Source organism: Arachis stenosperma, chromosome 7 (assembly GCF_014773155.1).
Source record: "Arachis stenosperma cultivar V10309 chromosome 7, arast.V10309.gnm1.PFL2, whole genome shotgun sequence".
Taxonomy (NCBI): Eukaryota; Viridiplantae; Streptophyta; class Magnoliopsida; order Fabales; family Fabaceae; genus Arachis; species Arachis stenosperma.
Genome location: NC_080383.1, coordinates 25194842 through 25212484, shown reverse-complemented (window position 1 = coordinate 25212484; position 17643 = coordinate 25194842).

Below are 17643 nucleotides of genomic sequence, written 5' to 3'. Positions count from 1 at the left end.
CCCTCAATTTCAGCCAGAATTTACCTGAAATCACAGAAAAACACAAAAACTCATAGTAAAGTCCAGAAATGTGAATTTAACATAAAAACTAATGAAAACATTCCTAAAAGTAGCTTAAACTTACTAAAAACTACCTAAAAACAATGCCAAAAAGCGTATAAATTATCCGCTCATCAACTTCCTCCTTCTAATTTTCTTTTCCTCTGACACCTCAAGGAATCTCTATACTGTGACATAGAGGATTCCATATTTTCTTGTTCTCTTCTCTTTCATATGAGCAGGAGCAAAGACAAGCATTCTTGTTGAGGCTGATCCTGAACCTGAAAGGACCTTGAAGCGAAAGCTAAGAGAAGCTAAGGCACAACTCTCTGTAGAGGACCTAACAGAAATCTTCAAACAAGAAGAACCCATGGCAGCCGAAAACAACAACAATGCCAACAATGCAAGGAAGGTGCTGGGTGACTTTACTGCACCTACTCCCGACTTCTATGGGAGAAGCATCTCTATCCCTGCCATTGGAGCAAACAACTTTGAGCTTAAGCCTCAATTAGTTTCTCTGATGCAACAGAATTGCAAGTTCCATGGACTTCCATTGGAAGATCCTCATCAGTTTTTAGCTGAATTCTTGCAAATCTGTGACACTGTCAAGACTAATGGGGTTGACCCTGAGGTCTACAGACTTATGCTATTCCCTTTTACTGTAAGAGACAGAGCTAGAATATGGTTGGACTCACAACCTAAAAAAAGCCTGAACTCTTGGGAAAAGCTAGTCAATGCCTTCTTGGCAAAGTTCTTTTCACCTCAAAAATTGAGTAAGCTTAGAGTGGAAGTCCAAACCTTCAGATAGAAGGAAGGAGAATCCCTCTGTTCATACCCTGACCGAGCTCCTCCAACTCGGCAAATCTATGAAAGGTCTGACCTCGTCCTAAGGCCCACGCCTAGAGGTCGGACCTCGGACAACAAAGCAAGGAAGGCCCATCAAAGGAACGCAGCCCAAAACCTAAAGGCCGAAAAGGCCTAGCAAAGGCGGTTCCACAAAGATAGGGATAAAACTCCCGAAAGATAAGATAAGATAAGAATATCTTATCCAGGGAAGATCACAGCCAACTACTATAAATACACTGGAGCACCCAGGTATGACACACATTCTACATTCTACACATATCTGCTTGGACCCATGCTAACTTAAGCATCGGAGTGTCATTGCAGGTACAACCCCCCGCCGCTCAGCGCATCAAGCTCGGGTCACGGAATCCCCACCTCGGGTCTTGCCAGACGACCGAGCTCCACGTTTCAGGTAACCCACGGAACATTGGCGCCGTTGCCGGGGAACCTGGAAGTCATCCCTTTACCATGGCGGACGACCCTCTCAACAATGACCACGCTGCTTCAGAACAAGAGGAGGAAGTTGACACCGGAGAACGACCGGACAGCCCTCTATCACCACGCACTCCAGGAGGAAACAAACAGAATCGCCCAAAGACATCACTCCCAAACAAAGATCCACAAAATCCCGAAAGAGAAAAGAGCTCGGAAATTCTAGAAGCAGTCCGGGCACAACAAAACCGACTGAAACAACTCGAAGAGGACATAAAGAAGCAAAAAGAAACTGAACAAGATCTGAGAAGGGAGGCTCGCAAGCGCAGGGAATTAGAAGAAAAACTGCGGAAAATAGAGGCCAACCTGAAAGATCAGACAGAACGCGACACCACCCCCGAAGGTAATCGTGATCCCTTCACAAAAGAGATCATGAAGGAGAAGGTACCGCGAAACTTCAAACCACCCGATATGGATCTCTACGACGGCACCACCGATCCAAGTCACCACCTCAGCAACTTCAGAAGCAGAATGTACCTAGTCGACGCCTCCGACGCGATTCGGTGCAAAGCCTTCCCCACCACTCTCACCAAGTCAGCTATGAAGTGGTTCGACAAACTGCCACCAAGATCAATCACCAGCTTCGAAGACCTAACCAAAAAATTCCTAACAAGGTTCTCCATTCAAAAGGACAAGGCAAAACATGCCCCCAGTCTACTCGGAATCAAACAAGGTAACCAAGAAACTCTCCGAGAATAAATGGAGCGATTCAACAAAGCCTGCCTGGACATACAACACTTGCCCACTGAAGCGGCCATCATGGGACTAGCAAACGGCCTAAAAGAGGGACCGTTTAGCCAATCCCTATCCAAACGATACCCGACCTCCCTATACGAGGTGCAGGAGCGGGCAGAAAAATATATCAACATGGAGGAAACCTCCCAGCTAAGAGACTCTTCTAGGAAGGAATCAACCTACCCACTCCGGGATCGAGATCGGGAACAGAAGAAGAAAGAAGAACCCAGCTCAGACAAGCCACGGAAGTACCACAACTACACCCCCCTCCGAGTCTCCCTGGTAGACGTCTACAGAGAAGTATGCCACACCGAAAAAATTCCACCGCCCCGACCTCTAAAACACAAGAGAGCGGGGAGAGATCGGTCCGAATACTGCGAATATCACAAGCTCTACGGTCATTCTACCAACGACTGCCACGACCTAAAGAATGTTATAGAAAAGCTAGCCAGAGAAGGAAAGCTCGACAGATACATAGCAGAGAAAGAAGAAGAGACCAGGAAGAGAAGACGAGGAGACAATGAAGGTCGGGCCGAACAAGTCCCGCGAACCCCTGAAAGACACGTTCACATGATAAATGGAGGTTTTGCAGGCGGAGGAACATCCAGATCCTCGCGAAAAAGACACCTAAAAGAAGTCTATCATGTCCGAGAAGACAGTCAACTGCCCGAGTTACCCACTATCTCATTTACCCGAGAAGATGCTCAAGGGATAATACCCGGGCACGACGATCCAATGGTGATCACCGTTATTCTAGCAAACGCCAACTTACATCGAACCCTGATTGACCAGGGAAGCTCAGCAGATATCCTGTTCAAAGCGGCCTTCGACAAGCTCGGACTTGAAGAAAAAGAGCTAAAAGCCTATCCCACCGACCTATTTGGGCTAGGGGACACCCCGATCCATCCCTTGGGATACATCTCGCTACACACTACCTTTGGAAGAGGCGAGCAATCTAAAACATTAAGCATCGACTACATTGTAGTCGACGTCACTTCAGCATACAATGCCCTCATTGGGCGACCAACCTTAAACAGACTGGCAGCTATAGTCTCGACCCCACACCTCTGTATGAAGTTCCCTACCACGAAAGGAATCGCTACCCTAAAGGGCGACCAAAAACTAGCACGGCGATGCTACAACGAAAGCCTAAGCCTAAAAGGGAAAGAGATCAACACGATAGAACTCAGACGAGTTCAAGCCCGAGAAGATCTTCGGCCACAACCAGAGGGAGAAACCGAAAAAGTCCAGATTGGGAGCACACCTGAAAAAATAACAAACATAGGGGCAAATCTCGAGGCAGGCCTAAAAGAGGAACTCACAAACCTCTTAAGGAAGAATTCCGACCTCTTCGCCTGGAAAGCCTCCGACATGCCAGGCATAAGCCCCGATCTGATGTGCCACAAGCTATCAGTGTACCCGGGATCCCGACCTGTCCAACAAAGACGCAGGAAGCTCGGGCCCGAACGCATGCAAGCAATAGAAGAACAAGTACAAGCACTACTAGATGCAGGGTTCATTAGGGAAGTAAAATACCCCCTATGGCTCGCAAACGTGGTCCTGGTAAAAAAGCCCAATGGAAAATGGAGGATGTGCGTCGACTACACGGATCTCAACAAAGCCTGCCCCAAAGATCCATATCCGCTACCAAACATCGACGCCATAGTAGACGCAGCCTCAGGCTATAGATATCTCTCCTTCATGGACGCATACTCGGGATACAACCAAATCCCGATGTATGGACCTGACCAAGAAAAGACCTCGTTCATAACCCCAAGGGCAAACTACTGCTACGTAGTAATGCCCTTCGGGCTGAAAAACGCAGGGGCAACCTACCAGAGGCTAATGAACAAAGTGTTCTCAGAGCACATCGGACTACAACTGGAGGTGTACGTCGACGACATGCTGGTAAAGACACAAGAAGACAGAAACTTGCTGACCGACCTCACCAGTGTCTTCGGCACCCTCAGAAAACACAACATGAGACTTAACCCGACGAAGTGCACCTTCGCCGCAAAAGCCGGAAAGTTCTTAGGCTTCATGCTGACTCAAAGGGGCATCGAAGCAAACCCGGACAAATGCCAAGCAATACTCAATATGAAGAGCCCGACGTGTGTCAAAGAAGTACAACAACTGAATGGAAGGCTGGCCGCCCTATCAAGATTCTTGGCAGGATCAGCGATAAAGTCACTACCTCTTTACTCACTCCTAAAGAAAGGGAAACCCTTCTCATGGACCCCGGAGTGCGAAAAAGCCTTTCAAGAATTCAAGGAGTTCCTCGGGCAGCCACCAATCCTAACCCGACCTGTAAAAGGGGAAGAGCTCGTACTATACCTCTCGGTCGGACATCGAGCAGTCGCTTCAGCATTGATACGAGAAAATGACCAAGGACAACACCCCGTATACTTTGTAAGCAAGGCACTACAAGGGGCCGAATTAAACTATCAGAAAATAGAAAAATTCGCCTACGCCCTAGTGTTCACAGCTCGGAGGCTCCGTCCCTACTTTCAGGCCCACACCATCAAAGTCCGGACAAACCAACCCATGAGACACATCCTACAAAAAACAGACCTGGCGGGACGAATCCTACAATGGGCGGTGGAACTGTCCGAGTTCGACCTCCACTACGAAGCCCGGACTGCCATAAAATCTCAGTGTCTAGCCGACGTCGTCGCAGAATACACTGAGACCCCTGGAACCCCACTCTCATGGAACCTGTATGTTGACGGGTCCTCAAACAAAACAGGAAGTGGAGCAGGGGTTATACTCGAAAGCGACCAAGGAACGCGGATAGAACTATCCCTAAAATTCGAGTTCCAGGCTTCGAACAACCAAGCCGAATACGAGGCCCTACTAGCAGGCCTAAAACTAGCCGAAGAGGTCGGAGCCCAGAAAATCGCAATCTTCAGCGACTCCCAGGTCGTCACATCACAAGTAAATGGAAGCTACCAGGCCAAAGACCCGGCTATGAAGAAATACCTGGACCAAACACAGGCACAATTACGCCACTTTTCAGAAATACAGATCCAGCACATACCTCGGGAACAAAATGCCCGAGCAGACGCCCTCTCAAAGCTCGCCAGCACCAAGCCCGGAGGCAACAACAGAAGCCTCCTCCAGGAAACCTTACGATCTCCCTCCGTGCTAAGAGAGGAAGAAACGCTAAATATATCCGACCAACAGCAAGGATGGACGACCCCCATACTCAGCTACCTGAAGTCGGGAACTCTCCCCGCCGAAAGAAAGGAAGCTAAAAGACTCACGAAAGACGCCCAGAATTACACACTAATTCACGACGTATTATACAGAAGAGGATTCGCAAACCCCCTCCTTAGGTGCGTCCCGACCTCAGAAACAAAGAGCGTCCTCGAAGAAGTCCACGGGGGCATGTGTGGGAACCACCTCGGAGCTCGGGCATTATCCAAAAAAGTAATCCGAGCCGGGTTCTACTGGCCAACTTTGCAAAAAGACGCCACGGAGTTTGTGAAAATATGCCCCCCCTGCCAAAAACACGCCAATTTTCACAAGGCACCACCCGAAGACCTTATCAGCATCACCGCACCATGGCCCTTCGCAAAATGGGGACTTGATCTACTCGGCCCGTTCCCCCAAGGACCGGGGCAAGTCAAATACCTCATAGTAGGGGTCGACTACTTCACAAAGTGGATCGAAGCTGAACCTTTAGCCACCATTACGGCTCAGAAAAGTCGCAAATTCCTATACAAAAACATTGTCACAAGGTTCGGAGTCCCCTACTCCATCACAACAGACAATGGAACACAATTCACGGACACAAGTTTTCAAAACTTAGTGGCCGAACTAAAAATCAAACAGCAATTCACCTCAGTCGAGCACCCACAAGCCAACGGACAAGCAGAAGCTGCAAATAAAGTCATCTTGGCCGGATTAAAACGAAGACTCCAAGAGGCCAAAGGGGCATGGGCCGAGGAGCTCCCCCAGGTACTATGGGCATATCGGACAACTCCACACTCTACAACGGGAGAATCGCCATTCCGACTAGCCTATGGGATGGAGGCAATGATTCCTATCGAAATAAATGAAGGGTCACCCAGAATCATCTTCTACAACGAAGAAGGTAACCCACAGGCACAAAAGGAAGAACTCGACCTCCTCCCCGAGGTCCGAGAAAGAGCCCGGATCCGAGAAGAAGCCTTAAAACGGCGAACGGCCCTCAGATACAATCGGAAAGTAATAAAGCGAAGCTTCTCCACTCACGACCTAATTCTAATCCGAAATGACAATCGGAACACAAAAGTCGGGAGAAGGAAAGCTAGCTGCAAATTGGAAAGGACCCTACAAAGTAACAGAAGTCTTAGGAACAGGCTATTACAAGATATCCGACCTAGAAGGCAATGAGCTGCCCAGGGCCTGGCACGCCTGCAATCTAAAACGGTACTACAGCTAGAAAGATTTGACCCGAGGTGTACTCTTTTTCCCTACAAGGGTTTTTTAATGAGACACCCGGTCAAGTAAGGCACCCGACCTAGTCAAGGGTAAACACTCTGTAAATATTCTTTCTTTTTAATACTAATTAAATTTTTCTATTTTCTTTTGTTCTTCCTCATGACGAAACAAATCCTGAAAAAGTACCCCGCCAAGGCGCATTAATTTATGCTCGGCAAAACGCAAAAAATCATTTGCCAAGAGACCACACAAGGTCGGCAAAGATAAAGCGACGAGGTTCAAATTAATGTGAGAAGTTATAAAGTAACTCTGAAAAGGCTCAAAAAGCCAAATAAAAAGAGATTACAAAAATAACTTAAAGGGCCGACCGACAACAAGGTCGGAACCCAACAAAGGAGGTACTCGAAACGTCCGAGGTCCGAGGAAAAGACCCGGATCAAAAGGAAGAAGCCTTAAAACGGCGAAAACAAGGATTTCGAAAACGCTTACTAAAAAGTTGCTTTACAAAAAACAACTAAAAAGTACAAGCGAAAGAACGAAATCGAAGGAAATTTCGAAAACGCTTACTAAAAAGTTGCTTTACAAAAAACAACTAAAAAGTACAAGCGAAAGAACGAAATCGAAGGAAGTTTCGAAAACGCTTACTAAAAAGTTGCTTTACAAAAAACAACTAAAAAGTACAAGCGAAAGAACGAAAGCGAAGGAAGTTTCGAAAACGCTTACTAAAAAGTTGCTTTACAAAAAACAACTAAAAAGTACAAAGCGAAAGAACGAAACCAAAGGCAAAAGTTCAAAGCGCTAGCTAAAAAGTTGTTATCCAAAAACAACTAAAAAGCGTAAAAGCGAAACAAAAAGCCAGAAACGCGAACAAAAACACCGCATAAATAAGCTAAAAAGTTACTACAAGTAGCTAATAAAGCAAAAAGGTGTCCAAAGCGTTCACGGAAACCATCCAAAAACAAAAGAGCCCACAGGTCGGGCAAAACATCAAAAATAAAAGATTACAGAGGATCAAGGCCCTTTCCGGACTCCACATCAACAGCAGGCTCCGGAGGAAACATAGATATCGGGACTGCATCGACGGCAATGTCATCCCGGTTTGAAACCTCCACGCCAGATCCATTCCCGACCAAAGGTGAAGTCGGGTTCTCAACTGGAACACTGGGATCGGACATCGGAACCTCATCCTCGGTAGGAGCAGGAACAATCTTTCCCTCCACAACAACGTTATCCGTACTGAATAAGCTCAGATCCAGGTCGGGAGCAAGAACCCGGACCTGATCCCTCAAATTCACAAACATAGCATCCATACCCTTGGCCACATGACCTTCCAGCTCGTAAAAGTCATCCCGAGCAGATTGCAACTTCTCCTTTGTCTCCACAAGCTCGGCATACAGCTTAGTATAATTCTCTGTAGCCGCCTTCGCCATCTCCTCGGACGCTTTCGCCGCCGCCACAGCCGCGGTAGCTTTAGCCTTCTCCTTCTCCAAAGAGACCTCCAGCTCCGTAATCCTAGCAGCCTTCAGCTCACTAATCTTCTCGAGCTCGGACTGAGCCTTCTCAAGTCGGGAGCTGGTAGCACCAATAGGGGATTTCTTGAACTCCCGGGCAATAGCGGCATGAAGACTAGCCATCCGGACACAGCTCCGCGCCATATACTGAAAATGATGTTCCATAGACACATCATCAGTAGAAATAAAGGTCTGAGGGAGAATATGCCGCTCAACCCAACCAAGAGCATCAAAATCCTTATCATTGAAACCGGCAGGCTCTTGAGAGGTCCTCTGCTTCTTGGGAGGAGGACCCGAGAACGGAGGAGGAGAAGAGGTAGCAGAGGTCGGAGGATCCTGACTTATAGCTCGGAATTGGGGAGTCGGAATGGTCTTCGACCGAGTCTGAACACCCACAGTAGTCTTCTGCGGAGAAGATCGGGCAGAAGCCTCCCCGGCCTCGATATTCCGAGCAGCCACAAACTTCTTCGTCCGGCGAAGGAACTTCATAGAATCTGCCTGAGAAGACATCTCTGCAAGAAATAAAAAAGAAAAGGATTACCACAACAGAATTTCCACCAAAAACAAGCAAAACCAAAAAACCAAAAAGATGAAATCTCGGAAGAGGTCGGGAGCTACCTAACTCGGAACGGAGAAGGCTTGGATCTCCCAACATTTTCTTCGTGTCCAAGTGAGGTGCCCGACCCCATAAACTGCTCACCACACCCACAAAGGCCTGCTCCACCTCATCTAAACTCTCAAAGGTATACTTAGCAGACACTATATTCTCCTGCCAACAAAGAGGAAAAGAAGGCTCCCCACTCTCATCTAGAAAGAAAGGTCGGACGTCTCCAGCAGCCCGGACCTTGAAATAAAAGTTCTTAAAATCGTGAAAAGACTCATCATACAGGGTACAAAACTTCCTCCCCTGGTTAGCCCTAAAGGAGACCCAAGATACCTTCCCTCCACCCGAACCCGGCTTCGTCAACACAAACAAATAGGAAAAAAGGGAAATAGAGGGAGAGACACCCAGAAACTGACACAAAAGTTGAAACAGCTTTAAAAATGCCCAAGAATTTGGATGGAACTGCGTAGGGGCAAGGTTACAAGACCACAACACCTCGGACTCCAGGTCGGTAAAAGGAAGTCGGACACTCAGCTTAGAGAAAAAACAATCATAAGCGTAAAAGAAGAGCTTCTCGGAACTATCTAAAGGCGGGAAGCAAACTCTCTCCTCGGAATCCGGGGCTACTAATTCATAATCCCTCTCAGACTCTCTATCTTCACATATGCTATATTGCCTACGAAACCTAGCTAAGTACTCAGAATCTACCACAGAAGGGACTTTTAGAGGAACAGGATCTACCCAACCAAGACCACTCGGAATCTTGGTCGACATCGCTTGAAGAACCTTTCGAGACATAAAAAATCTTGCCTACAAAGAAAAATACAAACAGCAAGCAAAAATCATAAAGCAGATGGCGAAAACCCATTCAGCAAAACAAGAAACAAAGATCTTTTAGAAAGAAAATGCAGCAACCCAAAACGAAATACCAGAGAAAAGAGCCCCCCCCCCCCATACAAACAAACAAAGTGATGGCGGCGCCTCTTTTCGGGGCAACCCAGGCATAGAGAAAAAGAAACAAACAGAGAGCCACACAAAAGAAACAGAAGCATATGTGCACAAGAAAAGAGAAGGGAACAAACCTGGAAGAAGGAAGCGAGGACGACGAGCTCCAAGACAAAGAGAACGGAACGGCGGTGCAGAGGAAACCCCAGAAAAGCACGTGGAAAAATTCGGAGAAGAAGAGCAAAGAGAAAAGCGATGCTCGAAAAAGGAAATGGCGAAACTAAAAACAAAGAAGGGAACAGAATAAACGAAAGGAAGGGAGCAAATAAATAATACCGTCACAGAGCCCGAACGGAAATCAAGGAGAAACGGTAAAATGCAATAAATGCAGAAACGGTCATTTTTGAAATTTGAAAAACAAACTATGCCCGAGCTCGACCTCCCAAAAAGGACGAACTCGGGCAGGGGCACTGTTCATACCCTGACCGAGCTCCTCCAACTCGGCAAATCTATGAAAGGTCCGACCTCGTCCTAAGGCCCACGCCTAGAGGTCGGACCTCGGACAACAAAGCAAGGAAGGCCCATCAAAGGAACGCAGCCCAAAACCTAAAGGCCGAAAAGGCCTAGCAAAGGCGGTTCCACAAAGATAGGGATAAAACTCCCGAAAGATAAGATAAGATAAGAATATCTTATCCAGGGAAGATCACAGCCAACTACTATAAATACACTGGAGCACCCAGGTATGACACACATTCTACATTCTACACATATCTGCTTGGACCCATGCTAACTTAAGCATCGGAGTGTCATTGCAGGTACAACCCCCCGCCGCTCAGCGCATCAAGCTCGGGTCACGGAATCCCCACCTCGGGTCTTGCCAGACGACCGAGCTCCACGTTTCAGGTAACCCTCGGAACACCCTCTATGAAGCCTGGGAAAGATACAAACAATTGATCAAAAAGTGTCCTTCTGACATGCTTTCTGAATGGAGCATCATAGGTATTTTCTATGATGGTCTCTCTGAACTATCCAAGATGTCATTGGATAGCTCTGCTGGAGGATCTCTTCATCTAAAGAAGACGCCTGCAGAAGCTCAAGAGCTCATTGAAATGGTTGCAAATAACCAATTCATGTACACTTCTGAAAAGAATCCTGTGAACAATGGGACGAATCAGAAGAAAGGAGTTCTTGAGATTGATACTCTGAATGCCATATTGGCTCAGAATAAAATATTGACTCAGCAAGTTAATTTGATTTCTCAAAGTCTGTCTGGAATGCAAAATGCGCCAGGCAGTACTAAGGATGCTTCATCTGAAGAAGAAGCTTATGATCCTGAGAACCCTTCAATGGAAGAGGTGAATTACATGGGAGAACCCTATGGAAACACCTATAATTCTTCATGGAGAAATCATCCAAATTTCTCATGGAAGGATCAACAGAGACCTCAACAAGGTTTCAACAACAATAATGGTGGAAGAAACAGGTTTAGCAATGGCAAGCATTTTTCCATCATCTTCTCAGCAACAGACAGAGAATTCTAAGCAGAGCCACTCTGACTTAGCAACCATGGTCTCTGATCTTATCAAAACCACTCAAAGTTTCATGACTGAAACAAGGTCCTCCATTAGAAACTTGGAGGCACAAGTGGGACAACTGAGCAAGAAAATTACTGAACTCCCTCCTAGTACTCTTCCAAGCAATACAGAAGAGAATCCAAAAGGAGAGTGCAAGGTCATCAACATGGCCGAACTAAGAGAGGAGGAAGAGGCAGTGAACGCCACTGAGGAAGTCCTCAATGGACGTCCACTGGCCTCCAATGAGTTCCATAATGAGGAACCATGGGAATCTGAGGCTCACACTGAGACCATAGAGATTCCAATGGATTTACTTCTGCCATTCATGAGCTCTGATGAGTATTCTTCCTCTGAAGAGGATGAGTATGTCACTGAAGAGCAAGTTGCTAAATACCTTGGAGCAATCATGAAGCTAAATGACAAGTTATTTGGTAATGAGACTTGGGAGAATGAACCTCCTTTGCTCACCAAAGAACTGGATGACTTGTCTAGGCAGAGATTACCTCAAAAGAGACAAGATCCTGGAAAGTTCTCAATACCTTGTGCCATAGGTACCATGACCTTCAAGAAGGCCTTGTGTGACTTAGGGTCAAGTGTAAACCTCATGCCTCTCTCTGTAATGGAGAAGCTAGGGATCTTTGAGGTACAAGCTGCAAGAATCTCACTAGAGATGGCAGACAATTCAAGAAAACAAGCTTATGGGCTAGTAGAGGATGTTCTGGTGAAGATTGAAGACCATTGCATCCCTGCTGATTTCATAGTCCTAGAGACTGGGAAGTGCATGGATGAATCCATCATCCTTGGCAGACCCTTCCTAGCCACAGCAAAGGCTGTGATTGATGTGGACAGAGGAGAATTGATCATCCAAGTGAATGAATAATCCTTCGTGTTTAAGGCTCAAGGATATCCCTCTGTCACCGTGGAGAGGAAGCATGAAGAACTTCTCTCAAAACAGAGTCAAACAGAGCCCCCACAGTCAAACTCTAAGTTTGGTGTTGGGAGGCCACAACCAAATTCTAAGTTTGGTGTTGAACCCCCACAGTCAAACTCTAAGTTTGGTGTTGGGAGGTCCCAACATTGCTCTGAGCATCTGTGAGGCTCCATGAGAGCCCACTGTCAAGCTACTGACATTAAAGAAGCGCTTGTTGGGAGGCAACCCAATGTTATATTTTACCTATTTTCTTTGTTATTTTATGTTTTCTGTAGGTTGATGATCATGAGAAGTCACAAAATCAATTGAAAAAGCAAAAACAGAATGAAAAACAGGAAGAAAAACAGCACACCCTGGAGGAAGATCCTGCTGGCGTTTAAACGCCAGTAAGGGCAGCAGTTGGGCGTTTAACGCCCAGTCTGGCACCATTCTGGGCGTTTAACGCCAGAAAGGGGCACCAGACTGGCGTTAAACGCCAGAAAAGGGCAAGAAGCTGGCGTTAAACGCCAGAAATAGGCACCAGCCCGGCGTTTAACGCCAGAATTGGCAAATGGTGCATTTTTGCACGCCATTTTGGTGCAGGGTTGAATTTTCCTTGACACCTCAGGATCTGTGGACCCCACAGGATCCCCACATACCCCACCACCCTCTCTCTTCTTCTTCACCCATTCACCAATCACCTCAACCACTCTTCCCCAAACACCCTTCTCCTATCAAATCCCATCTTTCTCTTCACCACTCACATCAATCCTTCATAAAACCCCACCTACCTTACCATTCAAATTCAAACCACTTTCCCTCCCAAACCCACCCTTACATGACCGAACCCTAACCCTCTCTCCACCCCTATATAAACCCATCTTTACTCCCTCATTTTCACACACCCTAAACACCACTTCTTCCCCTTTGGCCGAACCACAAAGCCATCTCCATCTCCTCTATTTCTTCTTCTTCTGCTCTCTTCTTTCTTCTTTTGCTCGAGGACGAGCAAACCTTTTAAGTTTGGTGTGGTAAAAGCATTGCTTTTTGTTTTTCCATAACCATTTATGGCATCCAAGGCCAGAGAAACCTCTAGAAAGAGGAAAGGGAAGGCAAAAGCTTTCACCTCCGAGTCATGGGAGATGGAGAGATTCATCTCAAGGATGCATCAAGACCACTTCTATGAAGTTGTGGCCTTGAAGAAGGTGATCCCTGAGGTCCCTTTCAAACTCAAAAAGAGTGAATATCCGGAGATCCGACATGAGATTAGAAGAAGAGGTTGGGAGGTTCTTACCAACCCCATTCAACAAGTCGGAATCTTAATGGTTCAAGAGTTCTATGCCAATGCATGGATCACCAAGAACCATGATCAAAGTGTGAACCCGGACCCAAAGAATTGGCTTACTATGCTTCGGGGGAAATACTTTGATTTTAGTCCGGAAAATGTAAGGTTGGCATTCAACTTGCCCATGATGCAAGGAGATGAACACCCTTACACTAGAAAGGTCAACTTTGATCAAAGGTTGGACCAAGTCCTCACAGTCATTTGTGAAGAGGGCGCCCAATGGAAGAGAGATTCAAGAGGGAAGCCGGTTCAATTGAAAAGGCACGACCTCAAGCCCGTGGCTAGGGGATGGTTGGAGTTTATCCAACGCTCAATCATTCCCACTAGCAACCGGTCCGAAGTTACTATAGACCGGGCCATCATGATTCATAGTATTATGATTGGAGAGGAAGTGGAAGTTCATGAGGTTATAGCCCAAGAACTCTATAAGGTGGCGGACAAGTCCTCTACCTTGGCAAGGTTAGCCTTTCCTCATCTCATTTGTCACCTCTGTTACTCAGTTGGAGTTGACATAGAGGGAGACATCCTCATTGATGAAGACAAGCCCATCACTAAGAAAAGGATGGAGCAAACAAGAGACCCCACTCATCATGAAGTCCCTGAGATACCTCAAGGGATGCACCTTCCTCCACAAAACTATTGGGAGCAAATCAACACTTCCCTAGGAGAACTGAGTTCCAACATGGGACAACTAAGGGTGGAGCACCAAGAACACTCCATTCCCCTCCATGAAATTAGAGAAGATCAAAGAATCATGAGAGAGGAGCAACAAAGGCAAGGAAGAGATATTGAGGAGCTCAAGCACTCCATAAGATCTTCAAGAGGAAGAACAAGCCGCCATCACTAAGGTGGACCCGTTCTTTAATCTCCTTGTCCTTCATTTTCCTGTTTTTCGAATTTTTATGCTTATGTTTATCTATGTTTGTGTCTTATGATCATTAGTGTCTTAGTGTCTATGCCTTAAAGTTATGAATGTCCTATGAATCCATCACCTTTCTTAAATGAAAAATGTTCTTAATTGAAAAAGAGAAGAATTGCATGAATTTTAGATTTTATAACAGATTAATTATTTTGATGTGGTGGCAATACTTTTGTTTTCTGAATGTATGCTTGAACAGTGCATATGTCTTTTGAATTTGTTGTTCATGAATGTTAAAATTGTTGGCTCTTGAAAGAATGATGAAAAAGGAGACATGTTACTGAGGATCTGAAAAATTATAAAAATGATTCTTGAAGCAAGAAAAAGTAGTGAATACAAAAAAAAAAGAAGCGAAAAAAAAAGAAAAAAAGAAAAAAGAAAAAGAACGAAAAAAAAAGGGAGAAAAAGAAAAAGAAAGAAAAAGAAAGAAATAAAGTTGTGATCCAAGGCAAAAAGAGTGTGCTTAAGAACCCTGGACACCTCTAATTGGGGACTCTAGCAAAGTTAGGTCACAATCTGAAAAGGTTCACCCAATTATGTGTCTGTGGCATGTATGTATCCGGTGGTAATACTGGAAGACAGAGTGCTTTGGGCCACGGCCAAGACTCATCACTACAAGAAAATGGAACATTTGTAACAAAAAATTTGTATCAAACTTAAAATTGTTACAAAAAAATAGTATTTTATAATAATAATTTGTGATTGTTACAAAAGAATAATGTTTTGTAACAATATTACAAGTTGTTACAAAACATGATAATATTTTGTAACAACCCGTTTTATTTTGTTACAAATTATGTTAATTTTTGTAACGAGATGGTGTTTTGTTACAAAATATTGTAATATTTTGTAACAAAAAAAAAGTCGTTGCAAAAATTTAAAATATTTTGTAACAAAAGATTTTTTTTGTTTCAAAACCTTCAATTGTTTTGTAACAAAAAATTAATTTGTCACAAAATTTAACATTATTTGTAACAAGTTACTTAGTTTGTCACAAAATGTAAGTATATTTTATAACAAAAAAATTATTTCAAAATGTTAAACACTTAGAGAGTAAAAAAATTGTTTATATAATTTTTTTAGAATAATTTTATTTTGTTTCAAAAATTAAAATATTTTACATAATGTAAGACCCAGAACTTTTGAAAAAGGACTATCATAAGCCAATTTCAAATCCAATATTTTTGTAGTTTTAATTTCAGAAATTTATTTATTAAAAATAATTAAAGTAAATTTTGATTAATTGAATTTGAAATAAATTAAGATCTTTATTCAATTTTATAATTATTGAGATATTTTCTATATTTAAATTATAACGTTAGTAGTTATGAAATAATAAGAATTTTATGACTTAATTTAAATAGCTAATATTTTTATAATTCAATACTTTAATTTTTATACCTAAAAAAATTAATCTTATTATCTAGTAAACTCAATTAAAATATTTTATTTTAAATTAATTAGTACTTTGGTACAATAAATAATATTTTAAAGTCATTTTAAAATATTTTAAAAGAGTTCAAATCAATATTCTATGCCCCAATTTTATTCAAATTATTCTACTCTAATTAAACACAAAAATTCCCAAATCAAACCCTATTTTCCAACTAACCCTAATTCTAATTTAACCTAATCCTAACTCCCCTAACCCACCCAATAGCCACAAGCCCACAACCCCTATCCTAAAGACACACACACACACACACACAACAATCTCAAGAAAGGGGAAAGCAGAATCAAACGAAGGAAGAGAAGGGGAAAGCAGAATCAGGGAAGGGGAAGAGAGGGGGAGACTGCGCCTGTTGCTGCTGTTGGAGAACAGAACCGTGGCGGAGGGAGCGCCAGAGGAGGAGGAGCTCGCCGCCGCCACTGCGCCTTGATGCATACGCCGCCGCTATCGTCCAGGGAGCCACCACCTCTGTTCATCGTCGCTATTCGTCCTCACCACGTCGCCGCCATCCTTGAGTTCACGAAGAGGGAGACTGACGGGAGGAAGTGGCACGCACGGGAGAGGAAAAAACTGCCTCTGCGCCACCATCGTCCACAAGCTCGGCCGCCTCGCCATTATCGTCGCCGAGCTTCCATAGCCGCCGCGTTTCACTGCAGTTGAGGGTGTCTCCACCACCGAACCTTGGTCGATGATATTGCCACTGCGCGCGAGGGGAAGAGGAGCGATGAGACAGAACACGACTGAGGGAGAGAAAGGGGGTCATTGTCGCCGCTGGGATTCTTGGGTGCGACCGTCTTGTTTGTCATCAAAAAGAGCAAGCTGCCGCCACCATATTTCACCTTGGCCAGCAGCATCCTCCTTGTTCTGATTTCAATTTTTCCAATTTTGAAACGTAATCCCTTTCACTTTTGTTCTGTTTTAAATTTTTTTCTCTGCTATGTTTCTGTTTCACTCATGGTAGCATGTATCTCTGATTTACTTCAGCCCCTTTGCTTCATCTGTTTGTCTACTATAATCATCTGAAATACTGGCGTTGGTGCTATTACAGATCTTCTAGAGTTGCTGTCTAGTTAGTCCGATGCTACTTCTTTATTTCTAGAGTGATCTTTTCCTTGATTACGGTCTATTTGCACGTTTTATTGTCACTGTTATGCTTGTTCTGAGTCAGATTATGACATATTTGAGTATGGTTGCCTATATTGTTAGTTTATAATCTGCTGATGTTAGCTAAAATATTGTTGCCTATATTGTTAATAGATTCTGCTGATGTCGTTGTGGTTGAAAAGAGAGAGCTCACGCAGAAAGGGAGAAGAAGTAGAAGAGAATAGGAAAAACAGATTGTATTGTTGCTTTCTTCAGAAAACAAATGATTGGTACAATAGCTATATATAGAACTTGCTATTAGTATTCACAAAATCTGAATGGTACTAACGGAAAGATACAAGGAGATTTGGTTAAGATTCCAGAATGGGGTCTTGCTGGCATATGCTGGATATGCATTTCGTCTTAAGTAATGTGTGTATAAATTTAAATACTAAACAAGAACAAGTACTAAAAATCATTCTTATTACAATAGATGCTAATATAATGGCTGCATAGAAATCTGAACAAGTACTAAAAATCATAAATGGATAGCTTCAATGGAAATCGAACAATATTAGTTACAGCTACAAAGTAAAACTTGCCTCCATTTGGTGAGTTGGATATGATTGTACGTTTCCCGCAACATTCCTTGTTGATGGGCCGTGTGGACTCCCTATAGATGGCAATGAAAATCATGAGAAGAATGATGAGATGAAATCTGGGAACTGCAAAACATCAACATATCATGGGAAAGGATTTGATTCA